At 33.5% G+C, this 15,586-nt stretch overlaps 2 long non-coding RNA genes across 2 annotated transcripts; one reads left to right on the top strand and one right to left on the bottom strand.

Moving 5' to 3' along the window:
• Positions 1–275: 275 nt before the first annotated feature.
• LOC126880574 (uncharacterized) lies at positions 276–3,107 on the top strand. The gene is made up of 2 exons (XR_007696637.1): positions 276–618; positions 2,697–3,107. It is a non-coding gene; the product is annotated as an uncharacterized LOC126880574 (long non-coding RNA).
• Positions 3,108–14,037: 10,930 nt separating this feature from the next.
• LOC126880573 (uncharacterized) lies at positions 14,038–15,369 on the bottom strand. The gene is made up of 2 exons (XR_007696636.1): positions 15,050–15,369; positions 14,038–14,217 (listed from the first exon to the last, which is right to left on the bottom strand). It is a non-coding gene; the product is annotated as an uncharacterized LOC126880573 (long non-coding RNA).
• Between the last annotated feature and the right edge of the window lie 217 nt (positions 15,370–15,586).

Below are 15,586 nucleotides of genomic sequence, written 5' to 3'. Positions count from 1 at the left end.
TGAAAATCACAATAAATTTAAAGGAGGGAATATGGAAAAATCCAGACCCTTTGAAAAGAGGGTTCCCTTCCAGTTAGTCTAAATACGATGAGGACTGGCCAAGTACCTAAGAGGTGGAGGCCATGAAACTACAAGAAGAAGAAGTACTATCGATATAATAAATAATGCAGTTTGTAAAACACACAATTTTTAAGCTATGTATTTTGTATTAAATTGAATAAACCTTATTATTTGTCAACAGCTTTAAATTCTGTCAAAATTATTTTAAGGACTTTGTAACATTTTTGTTTTATTTGACATTTTAAATATCGACTATCAAGTAATCAAAAACAAAAAAAACCAATCTCTTTGACGACAACATAAACATCAAATCGTATTCATAATTTTCGGCAATCAATCAAAATTCTAAGTGATTTTACCTCGAAAGAAATACTTCGAGAATATCAATATCACCTACCTACATAAAGATCAAAAATGAGTTGCTGCTCACCTTGTTGTTCACCCTGCTGCTCCCCCTGCTGTGTACCTTGTTATCCCTGTTGCGTCCCATGCGTGTACTACCCATGTTGTTTCCCCTGCTGTAGTCCCTGCTGTAGTCCGTGCTGTCCTCCCAAAGGGGTATGTATAAATATTTTTAAAAATAATACTCTACGTTGGCTGAAATTTAACTTTTTGCTCTAATGATCAGTATTGAATTTTTAAAAGGTGCAATATTTTACACTTTACAGTTTTGACATTTCGTCGTATATCATGGAGCCCATAATATATTCTTCTGCAGCTGAGGAGGAGGTCAAAGCCTATGCCAGAATTTGCGTTGATATTTTAACCGTATCAACCCTTAGGGCTATTAGCGTGATGGTTTATTTTTAATTTTAAAAAGTCTTTTATACACAGCAGTTTTGAAAAACATGTGAAATCTCAGCTTGTTGCAGGGTTTACAATTTTTGAGAAAGTTTTGAGAAAGTATTGTTTTACTACTACTACTACTATCGGTTTACAGCGTTCGCCGACACATTCCGACTCCTAACCGCCATTCTTCTCTGTTTAACCATATACCTGGAGGGATTTCTCGTATTCTCTCACTTGGTATCAGGTCACTTCTTGATTTGCCTGCTGCTCTTCTCCAGAAGTCCATTTCTGATACTAGTAACATTTTCTCTTCTTCAATACCAAGTATGGTACTGTATATGAGCTGTTTGTTCGCTTTAGATATTGTTTGGTCCCACAGAATGCCATTCATCATGGATAAGGCTTTCTACCCTGTATGTTTAAGTCTTCTATAGCATAGCAGCATCAAGTGTTCCATCTTGAGTTATCTTCATGCCCAGGTACTGGTATTCATTACAGTGTTTAGTTTCTACCCAGTCGTCTAATGTAATGGACTGCTTTGTTCCTCCAATACACATGGCTTCAGTTTTCTTAATGTTGACTTCGAGGCCCCATTTGTTATTATTTTTCTGTTAGCTTCCGCTTGAGAGGGATTCCCATGCTATTACATTTTCGTTTACATAGCTTGAGTGCTTGTACCAGATAAATTTTAAAAAGGGTAGGCGAAATACAGCAACTCTGCTTCAATCCCTTCGTGACCTTAAATCCCTCAGACTTACTTCATTCATTTTTAATTTTTGCAGTCGTTCCAATATACAGACTTTGGATTGCTTTGATAAGACCATATTTAATGCTTGTTTGATGTAGGGTTGACCATAGTTTGCTGAAGGGCACACTGTCATATGCTTTTTGTAAGTCTACGTACACCAGCTGAACTTCTTTAATGACTGCTATTTTTTTCTCAACAACTTGCGTAATAGAGTGCAGGTGGTCTACCGTGGACCACCTAGCTACATTGTTTTACTAATGTCTTTTATTAGAGCTTCTTTCAGACTGTGCTATATTGTTGCTTAGGTCTTCGTGTTGAGTGCACTGGGCAGTTTATCACTGAACTGAAATTAGTATTTGACAGTTGTGACAAATCGGCTGAGGGTCCTTGGAGGTGATGTATTCATGTGAAAATTTTGCATGTTCTAGCCACAGTCTGTTGAGGACTACTTGGTCAAGTCTTTGAGCTGGGAGTGGTAGTAAAGCAGAAGTAACATCTAATTTGATAATTTTTAGTTTTGCCTCTGTTTGGCTCCATTATTATTGCCAGGATTTGTTATGCAGGATTTTATTAATGTTTTCTGAAAATGGTATGTTTTGCTTATAGAGATTGTCATGTTATTGATGGTTTCTCTTGATGCTTTATCAGCTGCTTCATTACCCATTTTCCCAACATGGGTACTCATAAGAATTTTATATTTTTGTTGTTGGTACATTGGCTCAGTGCCCATTGGAGATTGCTTGCAGTCCACCAGTATATATTCTACACTTTTTGGCTAGGTGCTGTGACACGAGGTACTGCCTTCGAAAATAGCTGCAGCAGCTACACCATTGCTGCTTTGAGGCATCAGTAAATAGAAGAATCATAGCTGGAATTGTTGTTTTAGTTCAGAAGGATAATGTGAATGTCTGGAATAGTTAGTAAGGTAAAATCTACTTGTGCTATCTGAATTTTCCAGGGAGAAAAAAAACCGTAACCTGCTATGTTTCTTATTTCTGTTTGGTTGTTACTGTTTCTATCGATGATCATTACTTTGGTTTTTTGTAGTATATTTATTTTTTAAATATAACTATTATAATCAAACCAATCTTTGTTTTAGTGCTGCTAGAAGATATCCATGGGTTTATTAATTTTATGTTCAAAGAAGTGAGTACGTCCAAAATAAAAGCAGGTCATAAAAGAGAAAAAAATATACAGAAACAAATAAAAAACATGAAATTGTTAGAAATTAAAAACTCAAATAGGGGCTGGTATCTGCGAAGACCAACATTGCTTAAAGTTCTCTGGAGGACGTCTCTCTTTGTATAAAACTGTTTAGTTACACTTAGTTTTAAAATTGGAATACTAAACAATCAATTCTTAACAAATGAGTTTTACTAGTAAGATTGTCGTTTAAATAGTCTTATTTTGTTCGATGTTGTGCTAGTAGACATGAATTCCTTCCAATTGGGATAAAACTTTTGTAGTATCAAAATTTAATAAAATAAAAATAATTTTGTGACTATTTGAACATATTGTTTCCTATATCTTATGTTTTTGTTTGATATTATTACACACCACAGGATTATAAAATAGAGTAATTGATAGACATTTACTACTAGATCTGTTTGTGTTTTCCGCTGTTTTTAGACTTCCAATCTTCATTTCGTCAGGTCGTGCCATAGGCCCTATTCTATGTTTGTTTCTTTCACCTCTTTGTCTATTTTATCTCTCCAACTTGTTCTCGGTCTACCTTGTTTTCCCTTTTCTTCTGTTTGACGTTTTATGTTATTTTCCATTCTGTCTATCATCTAATATAAAATCTTTTTGTTGTCCTCCAATGCACAAAAGTATTCAGTTTTCTTTTTATTGACTTTTAGACTCATATAGCATACTCTTCAAATAACTTCTGGGCGATATAATTTAAATCGGCGTAATCTTGAACCACTATTACTTGATTGTCTGCAAAATCGAGCATATCATGTTCTTCTTTATTTTTGTTTCCATCTCTTTAAAGCGAATTCGATGTATTTTTTATATAAAGTACAACATATACAACATGCTGGCTTCAATCGCTTTGATTTTAAAACTATGTTGTTTTTTTATTACTACTTTTATTAGCTCTATATTAATATTCGTACGTTCCATTGCCACAACGTCTTCAGTGGGACACTATCGTAGGCTTCCTGGGCCTCGATTTTTGACCCTTCGCTTCGTTATCGAACGTATTCGCTTCGTATACTAAACAGATACGAAACGAATACGTTCGATAACGAAGCGAAGGGTCAAAAATCGAGGCCCTGTAGGGCGACAAACAACATAAGAATTTCTTGATTCCATGGAATATTCTTTTCTAATACCTGGAGCAAGGAGAAAATGTGATTAATAGTTAATCAACGTACAAAATCCTGCTTGTTCTACTTTATGCTCTAAATATTCTTTCTCCATTCGATTCTTCAAAACCTTCCCTTATACATACTCATAGATCCGGTTACAGCTATTAGTATAAGTCCGGTTAATATCAGCAGAAAAAAACAAATGTATGATAACATCTAAATACCCACTACGATGTAAAATCGAAATTGATGGGAAAGTAATAAAGCAGGAAGCACGGTTTAGATATGTGGGAATAGATATAACTAGTTAAGGAGATGTTGAAGAAGAAATACGACAACAAAGCTTAAAAGCAAGTAAAGTGACTGGATCTCTTATTGACACAATCTGGAAGAACAAACACCTAAGACAAGACACAAAAGCAATAATCTGTAAAGCAGCAATTAGACCTATAGACATATATGGCGGAGACAAGACCTGACACATCTAAAACGAGACGACTACTAAAAACAACAGAGATGAAAATACTTCAACGAATATCATGGAAAAGTCTGTTGGATAGGGAGAGAAGTGAAAACATAAGAAGGGCAAGCAATATAGAAGACATAAATGTATGGGTGACAAAACGGAAACAGGAGTGGAACGAACACAGTAGAATGGCAGAGGGTATGATAGTATGAATAGCACGAGATAAGTCACCAAATGGACGAAGAAGTATTGGCAGACCAAGAGAAAGATGGTGCGATAATTTAAACAATTAATAAAAAGACGAGACATATAACTAAAGGTTGTCCACAAGGTTCAGTGTGTGGGCCTATTTTTTGGGACATAATGTTAGAAGAACTGCTGGAACGGTTAGCTGTGGATCCTGAAGTTCTAGGGAGCATAGCGTATGCGGATGATTTGCTGCTTATCATAGATGCTAATTCAAGAAGAGAACTAGAAACAAAATCAAATGGAGTACTTGAAAATATAAATGAATGGATGAAAAAAGTTAAACTAACTATATCAGAAACAAAAACAACATATAGCCTTATAAAGGGAAGACTTGAAAGAAATCCAAGTATACAAATAAGGGGGAAAGCAATAAAAAGAACAAAAATAACTAGATATCTTGGTATCATAATCGATGAACCAAGACTCTTTACAAACCATATAAATAGCGTCTGTGAGAAGGCAGCGAAAGTCATACATTGCATTGCAAGCCTAGCACAAAGAGAGTATAGAATTCCGTTCCAGCATATGCGCGTATACCTGAGTACGATACTTGCCTAAATTGTAGGGTACGGTGCAAGTGTATGGGCACACAGACTAACAAATAATACAAATATTGAAAAACTGAATAAAGCACAAAGAGGTTTCCTTGTTAGAATGACAGGAGCCTTCAGTACTACAGCAACATCAGCTTTAACAGTATTGACTGGTGTAATGCCCATGCACTTGGAAACACAAAAACGTGCATGTAGATATTGGCAAAGAAAAGAAAATTATGAAAAAATAATACAATTAATGGGGATAGAAATCAGAACAAAAAGAGAATTAGAAGAAATATTAAATAGAAAATGGCAAAACGAATGGGATAATTCCCCTAAAGCAAGACGTCTTTATAATTTTATTCCAAATTTAAATAATATACCAAATTATTTTAACCCAAAAAAAGGATTAATCCATTTTCTTACAGGGCACGGTCCGTACCCTACATACCTACATAGATTTAACTTAAAAGACAATCAATATTGTGAGTGTGGAGAAATAGGCACACCAGAACACATAGTATTTATTTGCGAAAGACAAACAAATACACAAGAACTACAAAGAATGAGAAGAGACCTTATTGGCATAAATATAGAAAATATAATACAAAATGAAGAATTATTTAATACACTAAATAATTTAGCGGACATAATATCAAAGAAACAATTAGAATTATATAATATTAGACGAAGAAGAAATCAAGTAAATAATATCCAACCTCTATGAATTTGAATAAGAAATTATACAAAAAAAATTAAAATTACATATAAAAATATAAAATAAAATAACCTATACAGAAGTAAAAACTTCAAATTGTATTTTGGTATAAAATAGTTTATTTAAAACTTCTAAAAGTCATCCACATGGATTGCAAAAGTTTTCGTTCTGAATAGAACATCTTCAGTGCATTCCGCAAAGTAGTTGTAACTAGCACACCAATGAAGGTGGTAACTTCATAATATATGGCTTACATTATACCTTTTGATAAAATATTGTGACTACAAGTCGATGTTACAAGATTAAAATATGTATGTGCCTAAAGAGCAACATGCTTCCCTGCTCGAAAAAACTAGGTACTTGCCATTTGAATTAGCACAGACCCACTGAGTGTTGGTCTGTGCTAATTCAAATGGCAAGTAGGTACCTAGTTTTTTCGAGCAGGGAAGCATGTTGCTCTTTAGGCACATACATATTTTAATCTTGTAACATCGACTTGTAGTCACAATATTTTATCAAAAGGTATAATGTAAGCCATATATTATGAAGTTACCACCTTCATTGGTGTGCTAGTTACAACTACTTTGCGGAATGCACTGAAGATGTTCTGTTCAGAACGAAAACGTTTTGCAATCCATGTGGATGACTTTTAGAAGTTTTAAATAAGCTATTTTATACCAAAATACAATCTGAAGTTTTTACTTCTGTATAGGTTTTTTTAAACTATGGTATACAGCCAACTATTGGGATTTTCCCATTGATTTAATAAAATAAAATATTAGAATAATTAAATAAATATTTATATAATAAATAATTAAAAATTAATATCAAATATAAAATAAAATAAAATAAATCAAAAATAAAAAAAATAAAAAAAATATTAATCAAACAAAAAAAAAATTGAACTAAAAACCTGAAATTTTAAAACTCAATGGTCTGAGGCTCACCGAAATACCATTGAGAATATCATAAAGTCGATTAGACCTGCACTTAAAATTATTCGTGACTATTTTTAGATGAATAGAGAATTGAATAGAGAATGTCATCTGAGAATGAGAAATGGGAGCACTTTTATAAAAATTATATGTTAAAAAAAAAGTAATAATTTATCTTTTGTTTATTAGTTTTTGTTTAGTTGTTGTTATTTCTTTATTAGAATTGTTTATTAGAATTGTTTGCAATTTGTAGTTTTCATAATTAGTAGTAGATTAGGGCTATTGTTAATTAGTCAAATAGAAAAAATTCTTAAAATAATAATATTGTAATAAACTACTGTAATCCCATCAGGAAACGACCTGGATTAGTCACAAGAGGCCAGGTCAATTGTATAGTACCATAAATAAATAAATAAATAAATAAATAAATAAATAAATAAATAAATAAATAAATAAATAAATAAATAAATAAATAAATAAATAAATTTAAACAATTTAAGGGACTAATATTTAAGAAGAAACAGGCTTGAAAGCCTACATACAAGAAGAAAGAAGAAGTTCTTGTCTTTCGTTTTATATAATAGTAGGATAGTAGGCACCAAGATATGATCTTTTTCATTCTTTAGGAATTTCACGTGTTTATGCATTCTTGAAATAGTTGCCCAAGATATTCGTATAATTTGTTCGTTCCGTACTTAAACAATTATCCGGGTATATCCTCTAGTCCAGGTGCTTTGTTCCTTTTCAGATGTTTACATACATTTTTAATTTTTTCTTTAATCATACCTATTGGCGATCCTACTATTGTAATTTTATCTTTGTTTTGGTTTACATTTTCTTGAAATTCTACTCTATATTATATTCTGTACTAAAATTTCTTTAAAATCTCTTTCCAGTCATTAGGCTGCACTATGTACTGTATTTTTTTTTCTTTTTTGGCTTGGACTATGGTCATTCAGCCTGTCTCATTGTACTGTATTAGGTCTTTATTCTTTTCATTTCTCAAATTTTTTATCCAACTTCCAGCTTTCTTTGCCTCTGGTTCCTCCTAAATAAACGCATTGGATGTAAATGTAAAAGAACTCTAAATGAGAGCAATACGATGCAATACTAATTTCTCGAAGTGAAGATAATTTACAACGTATGCTGCACCAATTTAATATAACAACCAGAAAATTTAACATATTAATTTCCCCAAAAAAGACAAAATGCATGGTTATAACAGTAAATTTACTAAGATGTAAATTAGAGCTGGAGCGTCAGAAGTGGAAGATAAAGTGAATAGAGCAAACCGAGCCGCAATTTGCCTGAATGAAACAATATGAGACATAAAAATGTCTAGAAAGAAATGAAAGGCAGAATTTACAAAACAGTCATCAGACCAATAGTGGCAGAAACACGACCTGATACAGAAAGGAAAAAAAGAATACTAGAAACAGCAGAGATGAAAACACTTCGAATAATTGATGGTAACACACTATGGGATAGAGCTAGAATTACATATATACGACGGAGATACGAGGTGGAAAACATTAAAAACTGGGTGTGAAACAGAAGAGTAAAATGGAACAAACACATAAGCCAGATAACAACAAATAGAGTAGTAAAGACGACGAGAGATGATTCAGTAGGAAGACAATCAGCGGGAAGATCACGAAAACGATAGAACGACAACTTGCTGGAGGCACATTAAAAAAATAGACATAGCTATGTCTACACAAAAAGAAGGGGAAGAAGAAAAAGAAGTTGGCAGTTAATGACAGTCAATCAATGTACTTAAAATGCAATCGAAAATATTTCTTAGGCGATGGTTTTCAACAAATTTCAGACGTTTCAATAACTGATTTTTTCTATTCTAAATTTAAAGTTAATTTGATAATACCTTAATAACAAAAAGGTCAGTAGGAAGAATACAAAACTATGGAACTACAAGTTAATGTAGGTACATTGAAAAAACGGCAGAATCATGTTTACACATAAAGTAAAAGAAGAGGAAAAAGAAGAAGTTTACAGTTAATGACAGTAAATCAATATAATGATGAAATTCTTCTACAGTGTCCAATAAGAGTATCCAAGCAGTTTAATCTGAGAACCGAACTTACAAAATTAGGAGTACCAAAGAATTCCAATGTTCAAAATATATTGCAACATCTTACTCATGAACAACTGGAGGCAGTGATTATTCATTTAAATATTAACAAAATGAATTTATGAATTTAAAAGACTTCGACCCGCAGTTACGTTCCCCAATATTCCCCTGGTTACTTGGTAAATCAAGGCAACATTTTTAGGTTTACATTTCAGTATTGCAGCATTGCTTAGAGTAAGACGAGCTGCAATATAATCAAATGTACTGGCAGATGCACAAGTATGCAAACCAAGAAAGAGAGTAAGAAGAAGAAGTAAAGTGCAATCGAAAATATTTCTTAGGCGATTTCAATAACTGATTTTTTTATTCTAAATTTAAAGTTAATTTGATAATAACTTAATAACAAGAAGGTCAGTAGGAAAACTACAAAACTATGGAAATACAAGTTAATGGAGGTACTTTGAAAAAAACGGCAGAATCATGTTATCACATAAAGTAAAAGAAGAGGAAAAAGAAGAAGTTTCCATATGACTTCTAAAAAAACAATTGAAAATATTTCTTAGACGACGATTGTCAACAAATTTCAGAAGTTTCAATAACTAAAATTTTTTTATTCCAAATTTGAAGTTAAATAATTGATATCATCGTTATATTACCATGCCTTGTCCACCTTGTTCCCCGTGCAGTCCTGGCCCATGCGGCCCCCCGATGGTAGTTTATGTTCCAGTTGTGACGCCCCAATGTTGTGTGCCATACTCTCCGTCATCACCTTGTGACAAAGGAAATTGTCCCAAATAATTTGGAAATAATTGTAATTGTCTAGTAAAAGTTAATAATTATAAGAAATTAAATTCTTTTTTGCTTTTTTATTTTATGCCTCTTATTTATATTTGACAGCATTACATAAAAATGTCATTGTCCGTACAAAGTAATATCATTGATATTAGCCCCGTTTGACTTTTTAGGATTCAGAAATAAGAGAATTATTGTTTTTTGGGAATTTTTCATTTTAATTACTTTAAATAAGGGATCACTTTAAGGTTTAGAATTTAGTTTAGTATATGGAGATGAAAACATAGTACGCTACATTAAAGCAAACCGAATAAGATGGGCGGGCTACGTGATCGAGTGACGAAATACTTCTGTAACGTCACATTCTGGGAAAGGCCCGTTGGAAAAAGGTCAGTTGGTCGCCCAAGAAAGAGATGGAAGGACGCAGTAGCCAGTGATCTACGCAAAATGGGAGTACAGCAATGTGAAATAGCTGCTCATGACCGACAACAATGGAGGGAAATAGTTCACGGCCAAGATTCACATTAAGTTGTAGAGCCAAATGATGATGATGATGAGGACCAAAGGTATATGCTGCATCAGATTTCTTGCAAGATAATTTAGGTGCATCTAAGGTGATTTCTGTATTTTTGATATGACACTCAATTCAGTCCTTGTCGTTACTCAGACTATTTATGTATGGTTTAATTAATAAATATAGCATGACTTTTTGATTTCCTATGTCCGACGTTGGGCAGAATACATCGATGAACTGTTCGATGATGAAAGAGAGTACCTGGAACACATAGAACTTACTTCAGGAGAAATAGGTCCAGATATTACAAAGGAAGAAATAATACATGCGTTAACACTAATGAAGAACAGGAAAAGCCCAGGACCAGGACCTGACATGCTTCCTATCGACCTTTTAAAAATTATAGATGAGCAGCATATTGATGTTTTAGTGGTACTCTTGAACAAAATTTATAGCTCAGGCACATTACCCAAAGAATGGTTGACGTCGATCTTTATTTGCCTCCCTAAAAAGAAAAACGCAAGAGAATGCGGCGACTACCGCACCATTAATTTGATGTCCCATGTGCTAAAGTTGCTACTGAAAGTCATCCATAACCGAATATATCATAAACTAGACATAGACATTAATGATACGCAGTTTGGGTTTCGCAAAGGCCTGGGAACTCGTGAAGCTCTTTTTTCACTTAACATACTTATACAAAGGTGCCTGGACGTCAATCAAGATATATATGCGTGTTTTATTGACTATAATAAAGCATTCGACAAAGTAAGACATGAACAATTAATGCATGTCCTGGAATCAAAGGAATTGGACTACAATGACCTCAGGATTATATCGAATTTATACTATAAACAACGAGCAAAAGTACGTGTTAACGACCAGCTGTCAGAGGAAATTGAAATCAGACGTAGAGTGAGACAGGGATGCGTGTTGTCGCCAATTCTTTTTAATGCCTACTCGGAAGAGATCTTGAAAAAAGCTCTTGAAGGTGAAACAGCTGGAATAAAGGTAAATGGAGTTCCCATTAACAACATTAGATATGCGGATGACACTGTCATCTTAGCTGAAAATATTGGGGATCTTCAAAGGCTGGTGACCAAAATAGCAGAGTTTGGACAAGAATACGGGCTAACAATGAATGTCAAGAAGACAAAGTTTATGAGAATATCGAAAACTCAAAGAAATAACGAAAATCTCTTCATAAACGGATCCAATATCAAACGAGTCGACCAATATGCATACCTTGGAACAATGATCAACTCCACAGGAGATTACTTACAGGAAATCAAAATCAGAATAGAAAAGGCTAGAGCAAATTTTAACAAAATGAGAAAAGTGCTCTGCACTACGTTTCCTCGACTTTGTTTTATGGAATGGAAGCTTGGACCTTGAATGCTGCATCAATGAAAAAACTAGAATCATTCGAGCTGTGGGTGTACGAAAAATTCTGAAAATATCTGGACAGAACACGTCACAAACAAAGAGGCTCTGAGAAAGATGAATAAAGAAATGGAAATCCTAAATACCATCAAAACAAGAAAATTGGAATATCTCGGACATATTACACGTGAAGAGAGATACAGCTTGCTCCAATTGATTATGCAGGGAAAGATTCAAGGAAAGAGAAGCATAGGGAGACGCAGAATATCGTGGCTGCGCAACCTGAGAGAGTGGTACGGCTGTACATCAAATGAACTTTTTAGAGCAGCCGTCTCTAAAATACGAATAGCTATGATGATTGCCGACCTCCGCCGCGGAGATGGCACTTAAAGAAGAAGATGTCTGCCTTCATTATCTCACGTAATGCACTGTTACGTTTCTGTATTCTAACAGAGGCTTTTACGCATTATAAGACATAATGAAGTCAAAGATGTTTCGAGATCATCGAAGTTCCAAATATACAGAATAATGGTTCGACCAGCCGTAACATATGGCTCAGAAACCTGGACCATAACTAAACAAAACGAACTGTTTCGCCATAGTTCACCAGATCAAACAGACCAATTTCACATAATGTCTTGTATTGTCAAAATTTTTGAAAGGATACTGAAAGTAAAACTCGAATGTTGGTTAAATTAATAAGAAAAGATCACTTCCAAATTCTCACCTTGCTTACAGACAAGGATGTGGTACTAGGGATGCACTCGCTACCACAGTAACTTTTCACATAGTACCACATTCAAAATCCATTTTCTCGCCATATATAAGTATGTCCAAATGTTTTGTTTGGACAGTATTAATTTAGATATGGCAAAATAAAAAATTATTTATCAATTCCAAATATCTTCCCTGCTAGGGTGGAAAACAGTCAACACATTAGTCTAGGTGTTTTAGCTCGGGTTTTCCACAGGGCTCAGAAAAAGAGTATGGACCTGTTTCAAAAATTTAGTTAAAAACTTCTTCACAAGTGGCTCGACAATCCGTTGTGGATCATGACCAGCTCGTAAAGAAGTCGCCACTCCTGTCGATTCCTGGCAACTTCCCTCCATCTTCTGACCCCTAGAATCTTTAGATCTTCTTCCACATCATCAATCCATCTACTTGGTGTTCGTCCTCTACTTCGTGTGCCCTCTGGTTTTGAAATGTCTTAGTTTATTCGTGATCTGGCATTCTAGCAGTGTGTCCAGCGCAGTAAAAACTTCTTGTCAAACTATAAATACTGCAACTACAAGAAATATATCAACAATTTACTAAAAGCTTAAAATGATTTTGGCAGCAATATGTCTTTGAATCCATTGCCTTGATACCCAATTGTACTTTTTCTCACACAATCTTAAAGACGATAGTGATGAACATGGAGAACGTTTCTATCCAGATTTTTCAAGTATGAAAAAACGATAATAAGGAAAATGGACTGAGAGAATGTTGGCGAACTACTGCTGGTACTTAAAAGACATGAGCCAGAAGTAAAATGCTTAAAAATATATCACAACCAACAGTAAACACATATTGATATAGCTGTAAATCGGTAAAAAAAATGTGTTATTTGTATTATTCTCATAAAAAAAGTCCCGCCAGAGAAGTCCCATCACAAATTATTCGCAATCCTTTCTTGAATTTTAAGAGATTTTCATAGTTCCGATAAACAGAATTTAACAGTAACTGAATTAGTGAGAAGAGGAGCCCAAATTTGAAGACAGATGAGCAAAAAGACTATTTTTGATTCCTTTTTGTAAATTTTAAAATCATTTAGTGTTATTTTACAATCAAAATTTAACCCTCACGCACAATTTGTAGGTACAACTTCAGTGAGGAACTGAGTTTATTTTATTATGTACAATTTATTTGCTAAAAATAAACTCCATATTATATTATTATTATTATTATTATTATTTGCCTGTCAAAATAAAACCATATGTGATAAAAAATACTCTTTTTTTTTAATTCAGTATAAAAAGCAATATAAAAATCAATCCATAAAACTTTTGGGATTTTTTTGCTCAGTTTTATCAGGACGAAGAATAGATAGGACGAACAAGCAGATGAACTCTCTTAAAAAAAGATACGTTACAAAATATTTCGATCCAGAACTAGATTTCGAATTGTCAACAGCACTTCCGATTTAGTAAAAGCCTGCATCCAAACACAGCATAACCAGTGAAGAAATATACTAGACCAAGCTCATGGTACAATAAATACAGCACGGACAAATGTTAATAGTTCTAGAATACAAAAGTACTAACAGAAAAAAAGTAGGAAACAGCTGAGAATCATAATATGAAGGCAATTCTGCTTCATTAGTTGCAACAAAAAAGAAAGATAGTCATGAAGCTAATTCATTATGAAGTCGATTGAATATTAAACAAAATCAAACAAAATTAAATATTTAACAAAATTAAAATTTTATTAAATTGTTTACTATAATTGAAAAGCAATTCTTTATTACAGTTGGTCATGTATCAGTTCATCATCATAAAGGCCATGCTGCGGCTTGTTTTTCCTTTGAAGGTTTTCATTTTGTTGATCTTGGTTGGATTACGATTGCAGGAATCTTCTAGCAGCACTAAAACAGATTATGATTGCTGTAATATTGGAAATTTAATTAAGAATATTTATTAAATATAAGTTAAATGTGACTTTTTCAGTCAAATGTAGAACAAATTATGTTACTTAGTCTCTTCGACTGAATTCCGAAGGTCAGCAGTCCATTCTCTGGTAAGAGGGTTGGCCTATCTTTAAAAATATTAAAAGGCTGGCAAACAAATAAGAAAATGAAACTAGAAACAATACAAGGAACAATAAAAAGAACATTACAAGGAACGTAAGAAATTGTAACGACCAGGTACACTGAGAGTATTATTGGGCACCATTAACAAATAGGTATATAGGAGATCATGTAAAAAGGCAATGGTATAACGGAAAAAGAGCTATACAATCTACTTCATGTTATTTAAATCAACATAAGTCAAATTTATTGATGGAATCCAACAAAAACAAGCTCTAAGGTTCTTCAAAACTACCAATCACCGAAGACGTAAAATAAGAAAGAATAATGGATGGGGTATATCGTAAGGATGAGAGATGTCGAATGGGCCATACAATCCATATTTGAAAAATCTGTGGGACGACAGCAACGAGGAAGATAAAACATTACTTCGAGGACGATGTGGAATCAGATCTACAGGTATAGTGGGGATAGAGACATGTAAAAGACTGGTTCTGAATGGATGCCCTTGGAGGAAAAGATGCTGTAGAGCTATAAATAAAAAGAATTTAATTAATAATTATTAATAATTTTATCATAATTGTACTTATTATTTTTATTTATTTATTTCTTTGTGTAAATAGTCATTTTAATCAAAATAAAATATTTTTTGTTAAATTCTTATACATACCCCTTTGGGAGAACACGGACTGCAGCAGGGGAAACAACACGGATAGTATACGCAGGGAACGCAACAGGGATAACAAGGTACACAGCACGGGGAGCAGCAGGGTGAACAACAAGGTGAGCAGCAACTCATTTTGGATATGTTATGTAGGTATTTTTGGTATTCTTGTAGATTTTCTTCGAGATGGAATCACTGCGAATTTTGAACGGTGACTGTAAATTTTGATTCTGAATTTAATTTGATGTTTATATGGTCGTCAAAGAGATTGAATTTTTTTATTGATTACTTGATAGTCAAAATTTAAAATGTCGGATGAAACAAAAACGTTGATTAGTGTTGAAGTACACAAACGAAATACAGTGATGAGCGCGCTAATAACCGGCAAAATAACGCAAAAGATAGAAAACATTTTAAGTTGTGAAATAAAGAGAAATGAAACTAGTGGAGGTGGGAGATTTAGCGATAAAAACCTATAAACTTACATTATATTTATTATTTACCACCTTTAGACGTATCAGAGGAGTATATCAACTAAAACTG

This window comes from Diabrotica virgifera, chromosome 2, assembly GCF_917563875.1.
Source record: "Diabrotica virgifera virgifera chromosome 2, PGI_DIABVI_V3a".
Taxonomy (NCBI): domain Eukaryota; kingdom Metazoa; phylum Arthropoda; class Insecta; order Coleoptera; family Chrysomelidae; genus Diabrotica; species Diabrotica virgifera.
This window is presented reverse-complemented; position numbering and strand designations above follow the sequence as displayed.